This window comes from Lepidochelys olivacea (genome assembly GCF_965140295.1).
Source record: "Lepidochelys olivacea isolate rLepOli2 genome assembly, chromosome: 1".
NCBI lineage: Eukaryota > Metazoa > Chordata > Testudines > Cheloniidae > Lepidochelys > Lepidochelys olivacea.
Window position 1 is genome coordinate 341,117,759 of NC_140411.1, and position 21,805 is coordinate 341,139,563.

Consider the following 21,805-nt stretch of genomic DNA (forward strand, 5'->3'; position numbering starts at 1 on the left):
CTGTGCTTAATTAACAGTATAAATGTTATGAACAAAAACAATGCAAAAACAGCATTACATTTTTCATTGAGACTGGTTTTCACTGCAGACTGCTGCTTAATACTGTTATAGCAGAAAAGACCTGGAAAATACAAGCCACGAGCCAGTACTTTTGCATCTTAAAGTGAAGGATAATTACGAATAAGTGGAGATTTCTAAATACGGCTGCTGTAAACAGCACCAAACCAGCTATTGACAGAAATAAGGCTGTGCCTGTGTGTGTGTGTGTGTTTGTGTGTGTGTGGTAATAAGTCACATGAAAGGAATATGAAATGCTTGGCAATCTGTCAGATGACTAATGCAAGTTGCCAGCGATGAATTTGCAGATTGTGTGAAGCATCCATGTGTGCATCAAATTAGGATAATATTGCCTAGAATGGAAAACACTCCAGCTATGCGGCTGGTTGCTGCCGATTAGTTGCCTACACTTTTAAAAAGGGAATGGGTGCACCCTGAAACAAAGAGCACAATTCAGAAGGGGAAGACGGTTGCAGAATTGCCTGCTTTGTTCAGAAAATGAAAATACTGCTTCAAAAAGTTTAGCGCCATGTAAATAACATTACATGTTTCAAATCGTTCACACCCCATAAATTCCCTACCCTATCTAATTTCCAGATGTGCATTTGCGTTTGAAACAACTATGCATTTTGAAAAAAAAAATAATTCTTGCTGATAATTTTGAACTTGTTGGAGCAGGAAAATTGCATATCACAGAGTACAACTTTTCCTGAATGTTAGGAAAACAAATAATTTTATATACCGAATAAAGGTAAAATGCATAAAACTCAAGTCACCACTGGTAATTAACAATAATCATTTCAAAAACTATTTTCTTGGACCAAGATTTCCAATAGTAACTAGTAGTGATTTTGGGTGAACAATTTGACACACCTTAAAGTGGCCTGGTTTTCAGAAAGTGCTGAGCACCCATCCTCTGAAACTCAGGCCCCTTTAAGGCATGTCAAAAGTTGATCAACTAAAAACTGAGTCACCCAGAATCACCTGTCACTTTTGAAAATCGTGGCTTTGGACCATAGGTTCTCTAGCTGATACCTGCCCAGAAGAGAACACCCATATCACCCAAGGGCTGGAGACTGCACAAAGAACAAGCCATACATTTTACCTTTTTTTTTTTTTCTTTTTTTTGAAGCCCTGCATAATTTCCCTGCCTGAGGGCTAAAATTTAGGTAAAGACAAATTATTCAGTTTTTGGTAGTTCGCTTCCTCTGAAGCACAGTGCACCTGAGCACATGAATATGCCCATATTAACTTTTGCACTTTTCTTAGTTATTGGAGGAGAAAAAGTTACATGAAAAGCACATTTCAAAACTGATGATGAAAAGTTCCATCATCCATTTTCTCAAGTTTCTTTAACGTGGCTCAATGGGCAATGGAATAAACTTCACTCATTTATTAACCTTCAATGACTCATCTCTTTCCTGAATTACTGCAGGTGAAAAACCTGCAAGTCTCTTCTCAGGCAAAATTCCTATGGATTCCAGTAGGAGTCTGGCCTAAATAAGGGAAAAAAGATTTTGCTCATCCCTTTCTATAGTCTTTAATGTACAAATATTCTTGCTTGTCTTACACCCCTTCTTAGTTTCAAAGCTCTTTCACTAATCACAAGAACTCTAATGTGGCTCTTTGGAGATTTGTGGGATCATTGCCATCACCCATCCATTTCAGCATAATGAACGAGAGAGAAATAATGCAGCAGAAAAAACAAAGGCCCTAATCCTGCAAGCTTCTCCATGCAAACAGCCTTCCCCACCCATGCAGAGGCTCACTGACTGCCCTGGGATTCCATGTGACGCAGGGGTTCACCCATACAGTGCAACTTGTAAGTCTGGTGCCTCAATACTTTACTTATCAGAGTTAGATGCAGGAATCACTAGGTGAAATTCTATGGCCAATATTATGCAGCAGGTCAGACCTAATGATCATAATGATCCCTTCTGGCATTGAGAACTGTGGAACCATATTTCACACTTACATAGTGCCTTTCCTTTGAAAGTTAAAAAAAAAAATCTTTCAGAGGAGATTTTCAAAGACATAAATGACTATTAGACACTGAACTCCCCATCATTTAGATTCAGACACTTAATTGCCATTTGGGCCTTTGAAAACCTCCCCCTTATGTATTTCATACCATTTTAGAAACACTGACTAGTAACTTCTGTTATGTACTCTCTACTTTGATAGTCTTTATATTGGTTCATATATTTTGCACTTTATTTTGCACTCATATTTACTTGCACTTTGATTTTTTTCCTTATTATGTTCATGTGCAATATTTTAGAAACATTAACAAACATAATTCATTATTAAAAGCTATATTCTCCACTCCTTTTCTCCTCTGGTGTGTATATTCAACATTATGCCACAAGTTGCACTTGATGTGGGATAACAAGTGTACACATTGGTAGAGTTGTTCTGGGTAAGAGGAAAAAACAATGGCAATGTGATGGCACCACTCTGTTTCTGACTAATGAAACAACTGGAAGTGACATTTAGAAAACACATCAACACAAAGAAAGTCGGTGTTCATTCCAATGAATCCCAGTCATCATTACGGCCCTGGTTCAGCAAAGCCCTTAGTATATGTTTAAATCCATCCCAATTCAACAAAGCACCTAAGCACGTGCTTAACTTTAATTTTATCCCCCTTAAATTACATTAAGCATGTTCTTAAGTGCTTTACTGAATATGGATTTTGAGTTTAAATTTCAGCCCTTGCTGAAATGCTTTGCTGAATCAGGACCTAAACGAACAACTGAACAATGGAATTTAAAGCTCTTGGGTTTCCATTCTTGGTTCTGCCACTGACTCACTGTATTATCTTGGGCAAGTCACTCAAACCTTTCTGTGACCATTTCTTTGAAACACCTGTGCAAGCTCATTGACACAGCAGGTGGGTGAAGGGAGAACAAAATTTGTCCTTGTGCATGTAAACTTACCCAACTGTTCAACGGGTTTATAATGTTTTCCTATTTGCAACAGTGGTGTTGGGCTTAAAAGTATATTGACACCAGTAAAAAATGGGGGTAGGCAAGTTATATCTACATAAATAGGATGTGTTTCTGTGGGCATACATGGGCTAGTCTTTGAAGGTGCTGAATGCCTCCTTGTAGGTTTGGAGCTCTCTCACTTGCCACTGAGTTCAATGAGAGTTGAGGCTAACACATCCCTTGGGCCCACAATCTATTTTAGGATTTTACAATAGAGCCCATCACCATAGGAGGCTAATGCATTAGGACCAATCATAAAGACAACTCAACTGGGGGAAAAATAGGGAGGGGAAGAACTGGTTTTCATTAATCCAATTCCTACGGTCTACTCCGAGCACATGCTGAGAATCACAATCCCACAAACACCTGCATTAAGGTTCAGCTATCACATTGTCTGTTTGGGGAAATAATTAATGTACTTTTGAGTAGGGAATGGTCCAGATGATGAGATGAATGGCATAATCTCCAAGAAGACCCCCCCCCCCCCGCCAAAAAAAAAACCTAAAAAAGGAAACCCCAACTAAAGGAGGAAAAATCCCTAGGCCCTTAACTTTCTCTTGCCTAGAAAATATTTTGTATTAGTCATCAATGAGAAGGAGCGGTTTTGTTACTTGGCTTTGCTGATACACCGGAACTCAGTGGAAGTGGCTCTCTCCCGTCTCCCCCTTACTCAGGAAATAACAAGGAAAAAAAAAAAGAAACCACACACAAAACTTTATTTCCAAGAGGAAACAAATCAATACTCTGGAAAGCTTAAGGCCTCTACTATTTCTTGAAAGTGTGAGCACAAAAGGGAGCTGTGTCTAGGGCATACTAACGAGAGCAGAATCCCATGACAATTACTGTCAGTACCCAGATGATGATATATCGAAAAGAAAATTTAGGTTATGTGACCAGCTGCCTCTGCGCTGCAGTAAGCCTCCCTCTATGGCCAATTTAGTCCACTGGACTCATGGGTGACCCAGCACGTTATACTAATCACTGACAAGGTGTCATCTATATTGTGGAGAGCAGCCTGAGGGCAGAGATTAAGCCAGTGAGTGGCTGACTGCTTATGGTTGCTGCCAGAGCATCCTTTCTCTCCATTTGTGCCAATTTTCCTTCTAATAACCTACCTATTGTTCCATCATTTCAGGAAGCTGACAGGGCCACTCTCTGAGGAGCGAAGGATTGTTTTGATATTACTTACGTTTACTAGCAGCACCCCACCCTTATTTTTAATCCCAGCAAATCTACTGGGAGTGAATTTATTACTAATTAGAGATGGGCCCCGGAACCACAGTGTTTGGGTCTGGATCTTAAGATACCAGTCTAGGCTCATTTCCATTAATAAAGAGCCAATTGTTCAACAGTCTGTGGCAGTGACCAAAATAGCTTCTGTTCAGGCCTGTTTCTTGGCCTGATGTGAACCTTTCTGACAGTTTTATTTTGGTTAGCTCCTCTTCCCATCCCAAGCCTCACCCGACTCCAATCATTTTAATGTTTTGTCCAGATTTACCTTTCCTTTTATGATCCAGGGCTACAAAACACGGGCTTAATTGTAAACAAATTACTAAGCCGCCACCCCCAGCTTGACAGTATTAATGCCCTATAGACGTAGAAAGGCTGGGAAATGTATAAGGAAATAATAGGCTGCAGATGAATGAACTATTAAATCCATCTTAATACAGAGGCACGTTAGTTTCATAGTAGTCAATATTTAGTGCCCGTAGGCCCCAACTGGGATTGGGGACCAATTGGGTTGGGTTCTGGGCCCGCACAGACAAGGGCCAGTCCCTGCCCTGAAATCCTTATAGGTAAAGCTGATGTGCTGACCATATAAATTACTGTATTGTCATAGGTTTATAAGCACCCTTTACCTGGAAGGATTACAAGGTGCTTTACAAACTTGCCATATGCAGGAATGACTTCATCCTCGGGTGACGTGCAACGGAGGCGTAACACCACACAGCATTGCCACACAGCAGTTGAGAGCCAGAAAGTAAAGAACAATATCACATCCAATTGAAACTGTGAGGGGTGGGGGATTTTATAGATGCAGGATGTAATTACCCAAATTGGATTTTGGCCAGGACATCATGGGACACCGCTGCTTGCACGATAAAATAAAAAAGTGCCTTTGGGTTTTTAATAACCACACTTGATCAGGACAACATCTCATGGAAAAGATGGCCCCTCCAGGAGCTTATTGTCCCAAAGCACTTCCCTGGAGCAGCGGCTCAAAATGTATTCAGTCAGAAGAATGCCTCTTAGCAAATCATCACTATCTCTTGGTGTGACACCCTGTGCTACACTCCTATAAATGACTATGTTTCATTATTCTAATTAAATTAAGTTCCATATGTATCCATAAAAGCTACTGCTAAATAGATTTGACACCATAGCTCGTTAACACAACAGTGCACTGCAGGGCTTTCACTCCAGTGCATGCCATCATATTGTACACAAATAATACAAGACTTATAATGCCCCCCTCTGCTTTGGAACTCTATTCATGCTGCCCTGGTGCTTGGATAACAAACTGGTATTTACATAGAATTGCAAGGTTGCCAGAAGCTGGGAATGGGCGACAGGGGATGGATCACTTGATGATTACCTGTTCTGGTCATTCCCTCTGGGGCACCATCATTGGCCACTGTCGGAAGACAGGACACTGGGCTAGATGGACCAATGGTCTGACGCAGTACGGCCGCTCTTATGTTTTCACTATATTCTGCATATCAAGGGCAGTTGGAACTTCACAGCAATGCAGTAGGGAGAGAACGCCCATCCTTTCAGCCCCCAAATCACTGACCCTTACTCATTCTGTTAACAGATTATGGTTTATGACAAACAGCTGAGCAGTTCTGACTCCATCCAGTAGTCAATGGCACATACTTAAACTATGACATTAACTATTTTGATTGCAATTTTAACCCCAGACTTGCAATGCTCTGAGTGAACCAGTTCATTACAATATTATTTTTTCCTTGCCAATGTCTAATAATAATCAAGTAATAAGCAGTGAATGATAAATGCAAAGATATTTTTCACAGATTGCCTTCATGGTTTGCAGAAAATATTTGCAGCCATGTTAGTGCTTTAGAAAGACAGTAGATGAGAAAATCCCTTTTACTGGGCCAGCAAATAGTTCAAAATTCACAAATTTAATTATTTATTCCCAAATAATTCACAATACGTCATTTCTTCAGGTGTTGGCAGAGCCCAGCTTCTGGCACTGATCTATTTGCTAAATCTCTGGCTATGTAATATCATGCAAAACGCCGTATCATGCAAACCACAGTTGCTGTAATAGATGTTCTCTTGTTTCACCACTGAATCCAAATTTAGCATATGCAACGCAAGGCTTGGATATACGTTATTATTATAGGAGCAGCTGAAGAGACAAGGAAAATCCCAATAATCTCTGTCAATTGGACCTTAACTATTCAACTTGCTGCACATATTGTAGCAAATAGGATCCTTTATTATGGGGATTTACAGCTTCATAAATTGGTTCTAGGAGTTCTACTGCCCAAGACAAACCTGTCAATGTCTGCCCCTACCAAATTACAGTCACCCATGCAAACAGTTAGTGGATGTTTAACTGCCCCAGGCCATCAGCTGCTTAGCCAGCATGGCAGAGCCAGCCCTGCTTATGTGTCTAGTCAAAACCGATTGATTTAAGGCCATGATTTCAGATTGAACTCTGAATGCCTTGTACTTTTGCCAAGTCAAACGACAGATTAACTTTATGTTAATGTAATATTTTTGGACAGTGAATGTTTCCTAAATTGTGCAGTCAAGTAACAATATTCCTGCAATCTTTGTGCATTTGCTGCATCAAATCTTCAAAAAAGCTATGTTCAAATCAATTAATAAAATCAGAGAAACCTAGAGATCCCAGCTCTTCCAGTTAGCTATGCCTGCACATTCTCTCTTAGAACCATTTGTAAGGATTTACAGATGCATACATACTATACACAGACACCTAATTCGTATAAAGAAAAGGAGGACCTGTGGCACCTTAGAGACTTACAAATTTATTTGAGCATAAGCTTTCGTGAGCTACAGCTCACTTCATTGGATGCATGCCTAATTTGTACAGTTACCCACATATATGCAGCATGAGGAATAAAATATATGCCTTTCAGCTCCAACAGACAAAGGCTTCTACTTAGTAAGTTTATAAAATAGCTTTGCTAGCTCAGCCAATAGCATAAACAACTATATACACACAACTGACCATATGTATCAACCTAGAGAGGGGACCAACTCCTTCTGTTTACGTGTTCAGTGGTCTAGTCCTCTAAAATGGATTTTCGAAGGAGCCTACTGATTTGGGTGTTTAACACTCTTAGGTTTTTGTTTTTTTAAAAATCCTAGTCTATACATCATACAGCTATCACTAAAGGAAAAACTTAGAGTTCAGGTTGCAGAGACCTGTGCTTTAGGAGCTGAAGGTTCAGAGTTCTGCTCCTTGATGTTTAGTGTGTGTAGATAGCTGATTACCATTATAACTGTAACTGCATGTAGCCAATGGCTATGGAGCGCTTACCATGTGCGTTTAATTACCGACTGCCTTATTCTATCTTGCAGAGAGAAGTGATTCACATACACACAAAACCATGACATAACAAACGCCCATTGTGGGAGCTTTACATTTTAATGTTCTTTGCTTTCTGTTGACCTGTTCTTTGCTTTCTGTTGATTTACTCAAAGACAGTTGCTTCATACATATTTGTCTCCGTGTTTTTCAATTGGACATTCTAGTTGTAAGGATACCAAGGTCTGTAAAAACCACTAACTTTATTCTTCTTCAAATCCTTTCTCAGAATGCACCTCTGCCTGGCAGCTGACCGCCGCTAGGATGGTGGTGAACAATGGGCATTGTTTACGGTACACTAGTTTGTTTCAGTCCTTCACATCTTTTCCAGTTGCGTCTTCACATGGGATTGTAAACTCTTTGGGGGCAGAGACTGTGTCTTTGTTGCTTAAAAGTTTGTATCATGTCTAGCATAAACAATGGGGCCCCAACAAAGGCCTCTAGTTACTACTGCAATTCAGATAATCAGTGCAAGAGCTCATGTAGTTCTGCAGTCATAATTATGCACTTGGAAGACTAATTTACATATTTTTAAAAAATGTAACCGATTTTGAGATAGCTGACCACTTAATATTAATGGCAATGATTACTAATGTTGTGCTTTCCTAATTAGACACTTTTTACAATGAAGTGTACTTCTTTTCTGTGTGACAGGAGACATTTATTGGCATTAACAGGTTTTGCTTTTTTAAAAATTTGATTACACCAAAATGCTCACATTCTTGTGACATGCCGGCAGTTGAATTAGAATACTGCCATGCGCTTAAAATTCAGATCACGTAGGAGCATCTGTTTTCTTGTCAACAACCTCAGCCTCTCCACAGATTCTAAACACTTATGGCTAAACATTTACTAAGTTATTACTCAATTCCCTTCTTCCTTGGCTCAAAAGACTTCAGACACCAGATATGAAAGGTTTTTTTTTAAAATGTTTTAAAAGGGAATAACTAACAATGTGCAATTTTAGTGAGTTGTCTCTCCAGAATGGCATTTATCCACGTTATTCTGAGATTTACAAGGATTTTCTTAGTTGTAAATGGGACACAATGTCCAAGAAGGGGGAAAACATTTGTTTTGAAAAACAGTACCAGTTCCCCTGCAGTAAAGCCAACTGATTATTGCAGGAAGTACTTTAGACTAACAGATTCCAAGAATGGCACAAACACACACATCCACCAGCTTACTGCAGAGCTTTACGAGACCCAGAATGTTATTTTAATAGGGTCCAAACGCATATGTCAAAAAGGGGGAGGCCAACAACTCACGTCCAATATTGCTGCTTTATCGAAGTAGCTTTCTTAAAAATGGAATGGAAGATCACAACACTGCGCATATTAAGGATTTAGCCAGTTGCATTCAGCTGTGCTTATTTATGTGAAATACCTGAAATAGTCAAAGCAAGCTGTGACATTCAATTTTCTTACTTTTAAAAATAATATACTATCAGGCCCTCCTTTGTATCCCGTACCCTCTTTAGAAATATCAATAAAAACAGATTTCCCAAATTGTAATGTAATTGTAATTTCAAGTGGATGAGCATTATATCAAAATCCCCCTCAGCTGATTTTTTTAAAATTCATTTCTTCATTTTTTTGACACCACATCTGGCACATAGAATACAGACTATCACTTGTTTATATATCTGTCTAATGGCCTTTTCCAAACACAGCCAGATGGAGCCTTTCAAAATCAAATTAATTTCAGATTAATTCACTCTGGACCCACTCCAGTTTCATGACTCTATGCTTTGAGGCACTATCTAAATTGATTTAGAGTCATGAACTTAAAGAGCTCAAGTCCTTAGGTATGAGGAAAAAAAATAGTACAAGATCTTTCTTGCATACTAAAAGGAAAAAAAACCCAGCAATCACAAGTTACTGCTGTTTCAAAAAAAAATTCTTTATAGTATCATAATCAACCATAAAGAATTTCATATTTAATCAAAAAAGACAGTGAAATTTACATCTTCAGTGCTCTAATATCTCTTGATGAGTCCAATAAAATGTATCAACCTAATTCAACACTAGAATCAAAGATGTTGTGGTAAACTTTTGCAATAAATAGCTGTCACAATAAGAGAGCGGACAGGTAATATTAAAAATCTCTAATGCAGCAGATTTATCTAAGGAACTATAAAAAATGTATCCTGCAAATATACCGGGCTTGCATGCTGTCAATTGCTATGGATACCTTTATTATCTCACTTGTTTCAATTGCAATTTGGGTTTCCATGGAGATGTAACAGTCAATTCTGGAAAATTATAAGATAAATGTCAGGCAGTGATAACGCTGTTAATGAAGCTTCATTGACAAGCAGCACTATGCTTGCAATAATAGGCATAATTCTATTAGCATATGTATAACCTGTCCAGGAAAAAATATAACAGGGGGAGAGAATATTAAAAAAAAATAAAATAAAAGTGTGTGTGTAACTATCTTTATTTGAAACAAAACTCTACAATGAATTCCTAAGGAAAAATATTGGCTCTAAATATAATTGCTTAATTCCTTTTGAAATTCTCACACTCTGCTATCACTCCAAAAGATCACTTTGCTGACAGGTGCAGACACATTGTTGCACAGTATGACACTTGTTTCCTTACAACATGTGGTTGGAATGATCTGTTTCACAATGCACTTAGGAGTGTGTTTTACAATGCACCAGTACAGCTGCTGAGAGTTTTTTTGTTTAAATCTTGTATTTTTATTAGACCTTCTCTGCATATATTTTAAGCACCTTCTCCTCCAAGTTACAGTATAGTTTTGAACACTGGTCCAATGTAACACAATGTGCGATGCTTCAAACTACTCTGCATTCCTTGATTTGGAAACTGCCACTTTAACAGCCAGCACGATGGCATCTTTATCGATGCCAAACATCTTAAGGAGCTCAGCTGGTTTCCCACTTCTTGGTACGTGGGATACAGCCAAGCGAGTGACTGTGATACCAGGCTCTCCAACTACAGCACCTGAGTTGTCAGGAAGAAAGATGTGCACCTTGGAGGAGAATTCCCCCCCCCCCATCCTCCACTAGTGCACCCCTCACAGATTTGTGCGGCTAGTCCACTTTGATGCAGGGCTCAAAAAGTTTAACACGGCACTGCCCAGTGTGACAGAGACTCTGCCAACAAGGTGCTCAATGACTCAGAGCTGAAAAAGGGCTTTCTGTGATGTGGACTGAGCCCTTACTTTCCCTGCTGAGTTCAGGGCATGATTTGCAGTTGGGGGACGGCACCAGAAAATCAGAGTTTTAAGTGAATGAGTTAATTATGTGGGAATCTGGGCTGTGAGCTCAGGATGAGACAGGAAAAAGTTACAAGGCAGATACTCCAAGCCAGTGTGGTCTAATGGAAAGACCCTGGATTTTGAATCAGGAGACCTGAGAAACATTCTCTCTCTCACTGATCTGCTGCATGCGACCTTGGGTAATTTGCTTCTGTTCCTCCTCGAAACTTTGTCTGCCTGTTTAGATTGTAAGGTCTTTGCGGGTAGGACAGACTCTTAGTCTGTATACAGTGCCTACCTCGGTGGGTCCCTGCTCTCCACTGGGGGTTCTCAATGCTACTGTAATACAAACAAAAATGATGAAAATCAAATTCCAGGGACTGGCATGGTACAGTGGGAGAGGAGGAGGAAATAGCATTTAAACATAAACTGAAAACCCCATAGCCTCAACTGCCTCAGGGAAAGTAGGCAGGAAAATAAAGCCTCATTGCTTTTGGTTATCCACTCTTTGGGAGGTGCTCTGATACTGAAGTGGTGGATGCTTTTATAAAGGTAGCTAAGTTAGCTAGTGCTGTGCACAAGTTGGAAGAAATGCAGATTTTACAGTTTTTAAAAGAGGGTGAGACTTGCCTCCACTCTCTCCTCTTCCATCTTTTTCCTATTTAATAATGAAAAACCTACTTGAATTATGCTGGTTCCGCATGACTGGTCAACAAAGAAGATAATGATAACCCCCATGTAAAGAGAAAGATAAATAACTGGCCTAAGCTTTCACAGTAGCAAATACAACCCAATTATTCTGCTGTTCACTGCCATGATCTAACCACTGGACATCATTGTGCAGGAGGGAATCGTGATAACAGCTGAGAGATTATAGTGACTCATATTATCACTAAATGTAATCATTTAGGGTAGGCTTTTCAAAAGCACTTAAGGGATGTGAAAAGAACAAGTTCCACTGACTTTTAATGTGCTCCCAAATCCCTTGGGTGCTTACGAAAATTCCATCCTTAGGGATTGATTCTGCCAGTACTTTGAACAGTACATTATGCCACGAATAGTCCCATTGGATTTCAATGGAGTTTGCCTATGGAGTAAGGTACTACCCAAAGTGAAGAAAGGTGGCAGGATCAGGCCCTTGTAGAGTGCAAACACTGAGGGGTATACCTCAACTCAGCTCATCTTCAGTAACTCATTGGGAGGTTATGCAAGTCTCAATGCCCAAGTAGGCAACCATGATAATGGGTTACAGCTGGGAAGGCTTTCATCTGTGAACCTCAAACGTTGAGATTTACTGCTGCAATTTTTAACAACAACAATGCTTGATTCAAATTTGCAAGACAGAAGGAAACGATTTGTGCCCATGTTGAAGTGAGTCGCTGTTTCCATGATGCATATGCTAAGAACTGCATGTTCTACTGCAATGTGTTTTCAAAACACTTTGTAAAGGACTAGTTTTCATTAGCATTTTGGGTTGCCAAACTTTCATGTTTTTACGATTGTGAAAATGTTGGTCACAGAAGAAACAAGATGGCACAAAATTAGCCATCAAAGGATCTCAGCCTTTTAATGTAAACTGGAAGGTGTAGTTATTATGCTTGAAGTTGTGCTAGAGCTATTTATCCTGATGTTGCAATTAAATTATTTTGCTCCACAGGACAATGTGGTTGCAACATTACTTTGAGGTTTGTAAAAAAACAAACACAATTTTTAAAAAAAAACAAACCCAGCAACTGTCACGTTAAAGACATTTAAAAATGAACACCTCACAAGAATTGGAATATATTGCAATAAAAAACATATATTAACCATTAAAAAAAGCCCAGCAACCACCACCACCGCCCCTTAGTACCATTCCAAAATCATATGGCAGTGATTTAGGAAAACACTTTTGAGGTTAAACATCCATCTTTTGTTTTGCGTTTCCATGGTATTCTGAGCAAACGTATCCGTAGGAAAACATTAGAAGGCAGCCATTTTGGAACTTTTGCCAATTGACAGGAAAATATGCCTGAAAATTTGCCACTACTGTGTATTTTAAGGTCACAGAAAATACTTGTAGCTGGGGGAATTTAAAAGGATGAGGTAACTTCCTAATTATATATTCTGAGGAAGAGCTTATCTTGATGGCTTATTGTTTACCATAGTGGTTTTATTAGCAGCTGAGAAAGGATTCCAGTTCTGGTGGACAGTTTGACAGCTTTCCAGGAGAGATACAGCTGAGGTACGTGAGAAGGGAGAGGAAAAAAGATGTGACTACATGATGGGCCCCCTTGTAGCCACCACATAAAGTGCAAATTCTTTCAGTTTAAATTTGCAATGGGTAACAGAAAAGATTTTTCAGTATCTGTAGATGTGTTTTTAGGCTCACTGTAATTTGCCTAACCTGTGGAAGCAATGAGTCCAGGGCTTCGTCAGCAGTTACATGATTGTGAGATGTGTTGTGATTTATAGGAATCACCACTCTTCATGCCACAGTTTCCAGAGAGTAGAAAAGGCTAATTTGTGAAGACAGGTCTTTGGAGAACTGGAGGCTTTATAACAATACTCTGCTCTTTTACAGCACTTAAGCCTGTTATAAACACTACTTCTTACATCCCCCTGCCCTGTGTACTATGAGTACTGCTGGAAGCGGCGGTCAGTTCATCCCTCGGCCCGCGCTGCTTCCAGCAGCTCCCATTGGCCTGGAGCAGCGAACTGCGGCCACTGGGAGCTGCGATCAGCCTAACCTGCGGACACGGCAGGTAAACAAACCGGCTTGGCCCGCCAGGGGCTTTCCCTGCACCAGCGGAGGAACAAGTTTGGGAACCACTACTTTAGGGCAATGATGGAAGAGGATTTTTCTAAATCTATTCTTCTGTTGCTGAAGAACTTTATACACAGACTTACTAATGGCCTCATTTAGGAGGAAAGGGCCACTCAGTGATGTTCTATATTTTTCTGAACTGAAAGAAAGACCCCATAGCCAAACTGTCATTTTTAATCCTTGCGTTGCTTGAGCATATTTAAAACAAATAACCGTATTTTTTTTAACATTGCAGCAATCATGTTGTCCCTTAAAGTATGAACCACATTTTCTATCATGTAGCCAGGTGACCCGAATAACATTTTTACCCAGTTTCATGAATGATCCATATATTAAAAAACAGTTTTCACCTCATTAATGATTGAGTTGATTTTTATTTTGTTTTTTACACTTGTCTTTTTAGGTCATGGATCAAATGTGACCCACTTTCCCACCAACTGTTTTTTCCCAGTAGGCAGAGTAGAAATCCAATCGCTAAGGACACAGTACAAAACCACAGAATATCTCCCCTCCCCCTCCTCATTTTTTTTCTTCTTTATGGCATTTTTCCCCTCCCCCTCGGCAACTGTTCTGAACAAGATCCTGCTTTCCATTCAGAGAAGCTAACGACAGAACTGTTTAAAAGGACAAGCTTAGCACAAGAATGGAATTTTCTTATGACTACAGAGGCTCCTGGGGCTCTTCATGTTTAAAAAATATAAAGGAAGGAGTCTTGGCTTTTAACTACTACTAATTTTAAATCTCATGGTCTTAAACACAATAGCTCTTTCAACTTTAAAAAAAAAGACACCAATTAGTACTAGGAGCTCCTACAGAACCTACTAGTCCTCTGGTGACATTGCTGTGTTTGCACTGTTATGATTTTCAAGGTTGACCAATGAGTCAGCAAAGCCAAGGTGACTTAAAAGCATTAAAGCATGCAACAGAAATGGCTTTTCATATAAATTGCTGGATGGATCGCAATTAGCAAGGGGAATCAGTGCAAGGCAAATACTGTAAGAGCAGAAAGAGACAAACAGGGATCTGATTTAAGTGAGATAGTATTCCTTTTGGAATAAATGAGCTCCAGACGTTGAAGCTGCTCTGAATGAACGCAGCCCTCTCACCAACCAGGTGAATACATCCGATGAAGTGAGCTGTAGCTCAAGAAAGCTTATGCTCAAATAAATTGGTTAGTCTCTAAGGTGCCACAAGTACTCCTTTTCTTTTGGCGAATACAGACTAACACGGCTGTTACTCTGAAACAGGTAGAAAATGTGATTCAAAAATGTTAAAGTTCAGTTGATGATGCTCAGTGGATGCTAAATACTCAGTGGAGACCCCATTGATTTAATAGGTAGCACTTTCCATCTTTATACTGTGCCAATGTCCCTGCATGGTATAGGGATCCACTGTGAAGTGGAAGGTGATGTCATTTGGTTCAAATGTAAAACTGAGGTCTGGTACGCTTGTCATTAAAATTCCATGACACTTATAAAAGAAAGGATATTATTTCCAGTGTCTTGGCTAAATCTAAATGTGGGTAATTATATTCTGCCTCCTTAAATTTCCACTGAAGTTTCAGATTGCTACATTGTTCTTTTTAGCTCTTCTAAAATTATTCGGTATTGTTGTGCAGCACATTTATACAACTATCAGTGGTGGCTGCCTTTCAATGGTAGGTGAAGAAGATCCTATTATATAGTTTTTTAAGTGGTCTGGGATCCGGACTGAAATAGATTGCAATATATTACTAGAATTAGACCAAAAAATAAGAATATACATTAACAATCTTTTTGAAGTGTTTTTCTATTTCACAAGATTCAAAATAGACCCTTCTTAAAAATATTTGAACATAATAAAAAAAATATTGATGATAATGGTAGGCTCTTACATTCTATACCTGGCGAGCCACTAAAGGATGAAATAATCACACACCTTAAACCAAAGGTGGGTGAGGTAATATCTTTTATTGGACCAACTTCTGTTGGTGAGAGAGACAAACCAATACCTCCCTCACCCACCTTGTGTCTCTAATATCCTGGCACCAAGACGGCTACAACTACACTGCATACCTTCGGTACATACAGTGCTACCAGACAGCCCAAGCCACTTAGGCCCCAGTCCTACATTAAACATGCGTGATTTTATGTTTGTGAGCAGTCTTACTAAGTTCAATGGAATACTCATGTTCGTAAAATAACTCAGGAGTGGAAGTATTCAAAGGATACTTCAGAATACATTTTATTGGAAAAGCCTCATTTCTCCATCTTGCCCAATCACACAAAGTCTGTTCTATGCCATTGCATGTTGGGGACTTTCAGCTAATGAAAAGGATGGAGGAGAAGTGAGAGGGAGCTTCCTAATTTTTATATATATATATATATATTTTTTTTCATAGGAGAAAGAAAATGATAGGGCCAGTACATATGGGGATGCTAAATAGAATGTAAAAGCTTTTTTGGAGAAAATGTGATTTGCTTAACAATTTAAAGCTACTCAATATGTTCTTTTTAAAAATGGCTTTCGTCTGTATGATTCCCAACAATCCATTCCCGATTTGAGCGGTGACTGTTCCACACACATTCTATGCTGCAAATCTATTTCTCTTTCCTATTTTTGGTTATTTCCCTTCAGCATCCTTTATCCCTGATCTCATACAGCTACCATCTGTCTCTAGCTCCTGTGGTACAGCCCTACAGCACAGGGAGAAAAGAAAGTTAGAAATGGAAAAGACCTATTATCATCCAATCCTTCCCTTGGCCATTGTAGAATTGTTCCCTGCAGTACATTTACTAGTTCTTCTCTTGCTGTAGTCTAAAGAGAATCAACACACACGCCACCCCTTTTCCTCCAGTGCCCAACAGTTGTTTAGCTGCTACCTGAGCTTTTATCTGACTCAAACTAGCAACAGCTAAATGTTTACATTCCCATTTTCTTGTATTTTGGAAGAGAGAAGGAAGTTAGTAGCGTTCAACTGGATCCTATATTCAGACTAGCTTCCAGTTTGGGCCTGATTCTCCACTGCCTTGCACTTTGTGTCGTGATAGGCCCAGATTCAAAGCCTATTTAAATTAATGGGAAGACTTTCATTGATTTAAATGGACTTTGGATCATGCCCTTACATGCATGCCAACCAGTAGTGTTTTATACTGACTTTGCAAAGCACAATACAATGAAGACTCAGACCCACTTGTCTCTCCCATCTTCACTCTGTTCCCTTCAGTGTTATCTAGTTTGGGTAGAGTTGGGCGAATACTGCAAAAAATTCTGTTAATATTCATTCCAAATTTTAAACATATTGTGTTTGTACCCCTTTTGTGTTTCTTTTCCATTACTATTCTAGCAACTCACTTTACTGGCAGAAGTGTTCATGGAAACGAGAGAATTTTATACACACATTACATGAAATTCATGCAAAGTGGCTTTTTAATTAGTCATGAGTATTTGCACCAGAATTCTGATTTTAAGTGTTATACTCCAGGCTGTAAATCCAGACCAGCTGAATACAGACTACATACAATGAACTGCTCATGAACAAGTTACTGTCATAGAATCATAGAATATCAGGGTTGGAAGGTACCTCAGGAGGTCATTGAGTCCAACATTCTGCTCAAAGCAGGACCAATCCCCAACTAAATCATCCCAGCTAGGGCTTTGTCAAGCCTGACCTTAAAAACCTCAAAAGGAAGGAGATTCCACCACCTCCCTAGGTAACCCATTCCAGTGCTTCACCACCCTCCTAGTGAAAAAGTTTTTCCTAATATCCAACCTAAACCTTCCCCACTGCAACTTGAGACCATTACTTCACGTTCTGTCATCTGCTACCACTGAGAACAGTCTAGATCCATCCTCTTTGGAACCTCCTTTCAGGTAGTTGAAAGCAGCTATCAAATCCCCCCTCATTCTTCTCTTCTGCAGACTAAACAATCCCAGTTCCCTCAGCTTTTCCTCATAAGTCATGCGTTCCAGTCCCCTAATCATTTTTGTTGCCCTCCGCTGGACGTTTTCCAATTTTTCCAACATCCCTCAATCTGCTGGCAATGCCCCTACTTATACAGCCCAAAATGCCATTGGCCTTCTTGGCAACAAGGGCACACTGTTGACTCATATCCAGCTTCTCATCCACTGTAACCCCTACGTCCTTTTCTGCAGAACTGCTGCCTAGCCATTCGGTCCCTAGTCTGTAGTGGTGCATGGGATTCTTCCGCCCTAAGTGCAGGACTCTGCACTTGTTCTTGTTGAACATCGTCAGATATCTTTTGGTCCAATCCTCTAATTTGTCTAGGGCCCTCTGTATCCTATCCGTACCCTCCAGCACATCTACCTCTCCTCCCAGTTTAGTGTCATCTGCAAACTTGCTGAAGGTGCAATCCACGCCATCCTCCACGTCATTAATGAAGATATTGAACAAAACCGGCCCCAGAACTGACCCTTGGGGCACTCCACTTGATACCGGCTAGAGACATAGACATGGAGCCATTGATCACTACCCATTGAGCCCAACAATCTAGCTAGCTTTCTATCCACCTGATAGTCCACTCATCCAGCCCATACTTCTTTAACTTGCTGGCAAGAATATTGTGGGAGACTGTGTCAAAAGCTTTGCTAAAGTCAAGGAACACCACATCCACTGCTTTCCCCTCATCCACAGAGCCAGTTATCTCGGCATAGAAGGCAATTAGATTAGTCAGGCATGACTTGCCCTTGGTGAATCCATGCTGACTGTTCCTGATCACTTTCCTCTCCTCTAAGTGCTTCAGATTTGATTCCTTAAGGACCTGCTCTATGATTTTTCATGATTATCCAAAAATTAGTCGCAGATATTATTCAGCAACAATTTTGAGAAAATTGTGGTCTGGTCAATTAGAAGCAACATTCACAGAATAAGTTATTCATTATGAACTATTTGCCCAGCTCTAATTATGTGTTGCATTTATTGACTCCTGCTTTACTCCATTAGCACTGGTTAAAATCCTTCATTTAAAAAATAGTCATATGATCTCTAGTTCAGTTAACTGTTTAGTCAGCACATCCAGTAAAGTCCTTTTATGCTTTGGCCAAAAATTTTAAAGCCATTATTGGTCTATCTGTTATCATCTCAATTACCTCAAATTACAGACAATATAAAAAAATGTGTACACACCATACAATTACAGAATGCCAAAAGGAACTCTACTTTACAAGGATAAATTATAAAATAGCAAATGTTCTTTCCATTCATGGATTATGGTAAATACAATATTTGTTTTCAGAATTCTGACTCTCCAGGGATTGCGAAGGAAAGTGCTTAACACAGAGATTATCTTTTGCTCTTGCACTATAGGAATGTAGATTGTTTCATTAATGAGAGTATTTAGTCATATTCAAATACCATTACGCACTTGTCCTGAAAACAGAAGTTAACAGAGCAATGGGCTACTGCATAGTCATATGTGGACTTACAAGTAAATTTGGACTATTTTTGAATTTCTAAGCAAAGGAGTCTCTGGCAGGGAAATTCTAGGTTTTCTTTTTTTCTTCTGCTAATACTTGATAATCTGTGCTTTGAGTGACAGGAAACACTAATGCTAGGGAAGGAGGGAAACATAGACCACAGCTGCCATTCTACTGTATGAAGCACATAACCCAATTACTTTTAAGTGCTAAAAAGACACACTTTCAAGGAACAATGTAAAAATAAAGTAATAGTTAAAACAAAATCATATGATAAAATCCTGCCTAATTGAAATCAGCAGTTTTTCCATCAGCTTCAGCGAGGACAGGATTTTACCCATAGAGCCTAACTCTGTGTGCACTGGGTTGGAGTGTCCTGCCATGACAAACTGCTTGCAGAAGAGACAAAGGACTGGCTAATATCTTTTGTAGGACCAGTCATCTCCCTTAACTCAGACCCCAGGCCTGACTCTCAGCTGATATAAATCAGCATTCACCCGATTTACAGCTGCTGAAAATTCGGGCCCCTGTAATTAAGGGTATGTCTGCACTGCAATCAGAGATGTGATTGCGACATGTGTAGGGGCTTCAGCATGGGCTGTAGAAACCCACCCAGGACCCTGGGTAGTTACTTGAGTGGCTAGCGCACACTGAAGCCCATGCTGCTACTTCCTCACTGCTATTAATACTCGTGTTCGCTAGACCAAAGCTAGCTTGCATATGTCTACCTGAGCTGCAATCACACCTCCGACTGCAGTGTAGACATACCCTAAGTTTTATAAACTACATAGCACTTTGGTGACTTTCAAGCTGGAGCCCGAGCTCTGGGACCTCCCACCTCACAACCCAAAACTGGAAGTCCCACAACCTGAGCCCGAGTCAGCTGGCACAGGCTAGTTACAGGTTTTTCTTTGCTTGTAAACATACCTGGTATCTCTAAAATTCAATAGATTTTTAGACAAATTTCAGTAGAATCCTATACATTCCTCATTACATTCTATAGGGCTTTTCCATAAGATTGTTGCCATGAAGACAAAAAAATATACCATTAACATATATGTTTCCTTTTGCACTCTTGTCTATTTTATTCCTTACAAACATGAGAATGATCATGTTAGCTTTGCATATTAGGTTTGCACTCTTCAAAACTTTTAAGGGAATACTCTGAAGCATAAGTTTCACTCTGCTGAAGGCTCTCTGGCAAGACACTGCATGCCTCAGTTTCCCCATCTATAAACTAGAAATAATACTCATATGCCTTTGTAGAGTGCCTTGAAATCTGTGGATGAGATGTGCTGCTATTATCATTTTGTGGAAGCACGGTCTAGTGATTAGTGCACTGGTCTAGGACATAGGAGATGCAGGGTCAATTCCTGATTCCACTACAGCCTTCCTGCATGAACAAATCTTGTATGGGCAAATCAGTTAGCCTCTCTGGGCCTCAAGTCATCTATAAAACGGGGACTGTAATATATCCTTAGTTCACAGGGCTGTTGTGAGGATAAATACATTATGGATTGTGAAATGCTTGGTGCACTATTCAAGAGCTAGGTATTATTATTATTGATTGCAGCACTGTTTTATACTGTTCATTTCCCAAATTCCTTAAACAATATTTTAGTTTAGGCGGTTTGTAGAAGGCTTATGGGCTTGTCTTCCATATGCAAATAGCCCCCTTGAAGGTCAGTCAGCAACGTTATTCACATCAGTAAGGTGGACAGGATTGGGTCATTTCATGTGTGTGTGTCCGTGTGAGTCGCACAAACATTCTACTTCTTCACGTACAGAGTGAAAAAAAATAACTATCCCACAACCTCAGCATGATCCTGGAAATTAATTTTCATTATTTAAGCAACTGAGTCCATCTACTGAGTTACTTATAATTATATTACACCATTACTTAGAATAAAAATAGCTAACTCTATATTCTAAAAAATATTAACCCCATCAATTCAATCACATATAATTGCATTTAATGTCTCTTTTCTTTTCATTTAATTTTATTAACATTCATAGACTACCTTCACTGCTCCTTTAAATCGCTGCTAATTATGAAACCAGGGGGGCAAAAAGAAAAGGAATTTTCACGATGTATTGGAGCAAAAGGCTATTCACCCTCAGAAATTCATGTCAGCACTGGATGATTTAGTCCATAATTGTGTTTATAGACTTCATCTTTCATTAGCACAAAGAGTGTTGAGTGGATTTCCCTGCTGTTTTGAGCTCCTAGGAGAAAAACTTAATTTGACATTAAGCCTGCTTTCACCTACAACTCGCAAGAAAACATCTGAAACAGCTCTTGAGATTAAAACCAGGCTACAGTCATCAATGCCTTTGTTACTTCAAGGATGTGTTACTGCAGTGCTCATCACCTGGGGAAGACAGTGGGAAAGGCAGAGAAATTGTAGCTAGTCCAGACTGCAGAACAGGCAGATGTGACCGTATCACACTGGTGCTCGGCCCCCCCTACACTGGCTACCCAGGACCAATTCACAGTTCTGGGTTCTCATATTCTAAGTTCTCAGTAGTCTAGGGCTTGACTACAATCCCATGCCAAGCCAAACTGCTTATTTAACATTTCTCATGCTGTTAGCAAGCAGTTAGCTAGTTGCTTGACTTTTATCAAGCTGTCCTTAGCTCTCAGAGAGTCATTTATGTTTCCTCTAAGCAGCTGAAGTCAATGCTTAATAAATGTTGAGTAAGGCATTTCTTAAGCATTTCATTAAC

General features: G+C 39.6%; 1 protein-coding gene across 18 annotated transcripts in view; it reads right to left on the reverse strand.

Moving 5' to 3' along the window:
• CELF2 (CUGBP Elav-like family member 2) overlaps positions 1-21,805 on the reverse strand; it is a 701,166-nt gene that overhangs the window by 163,588 nt on the left and 515,773 nt on the right. The window lies entirely within an intron of this gene.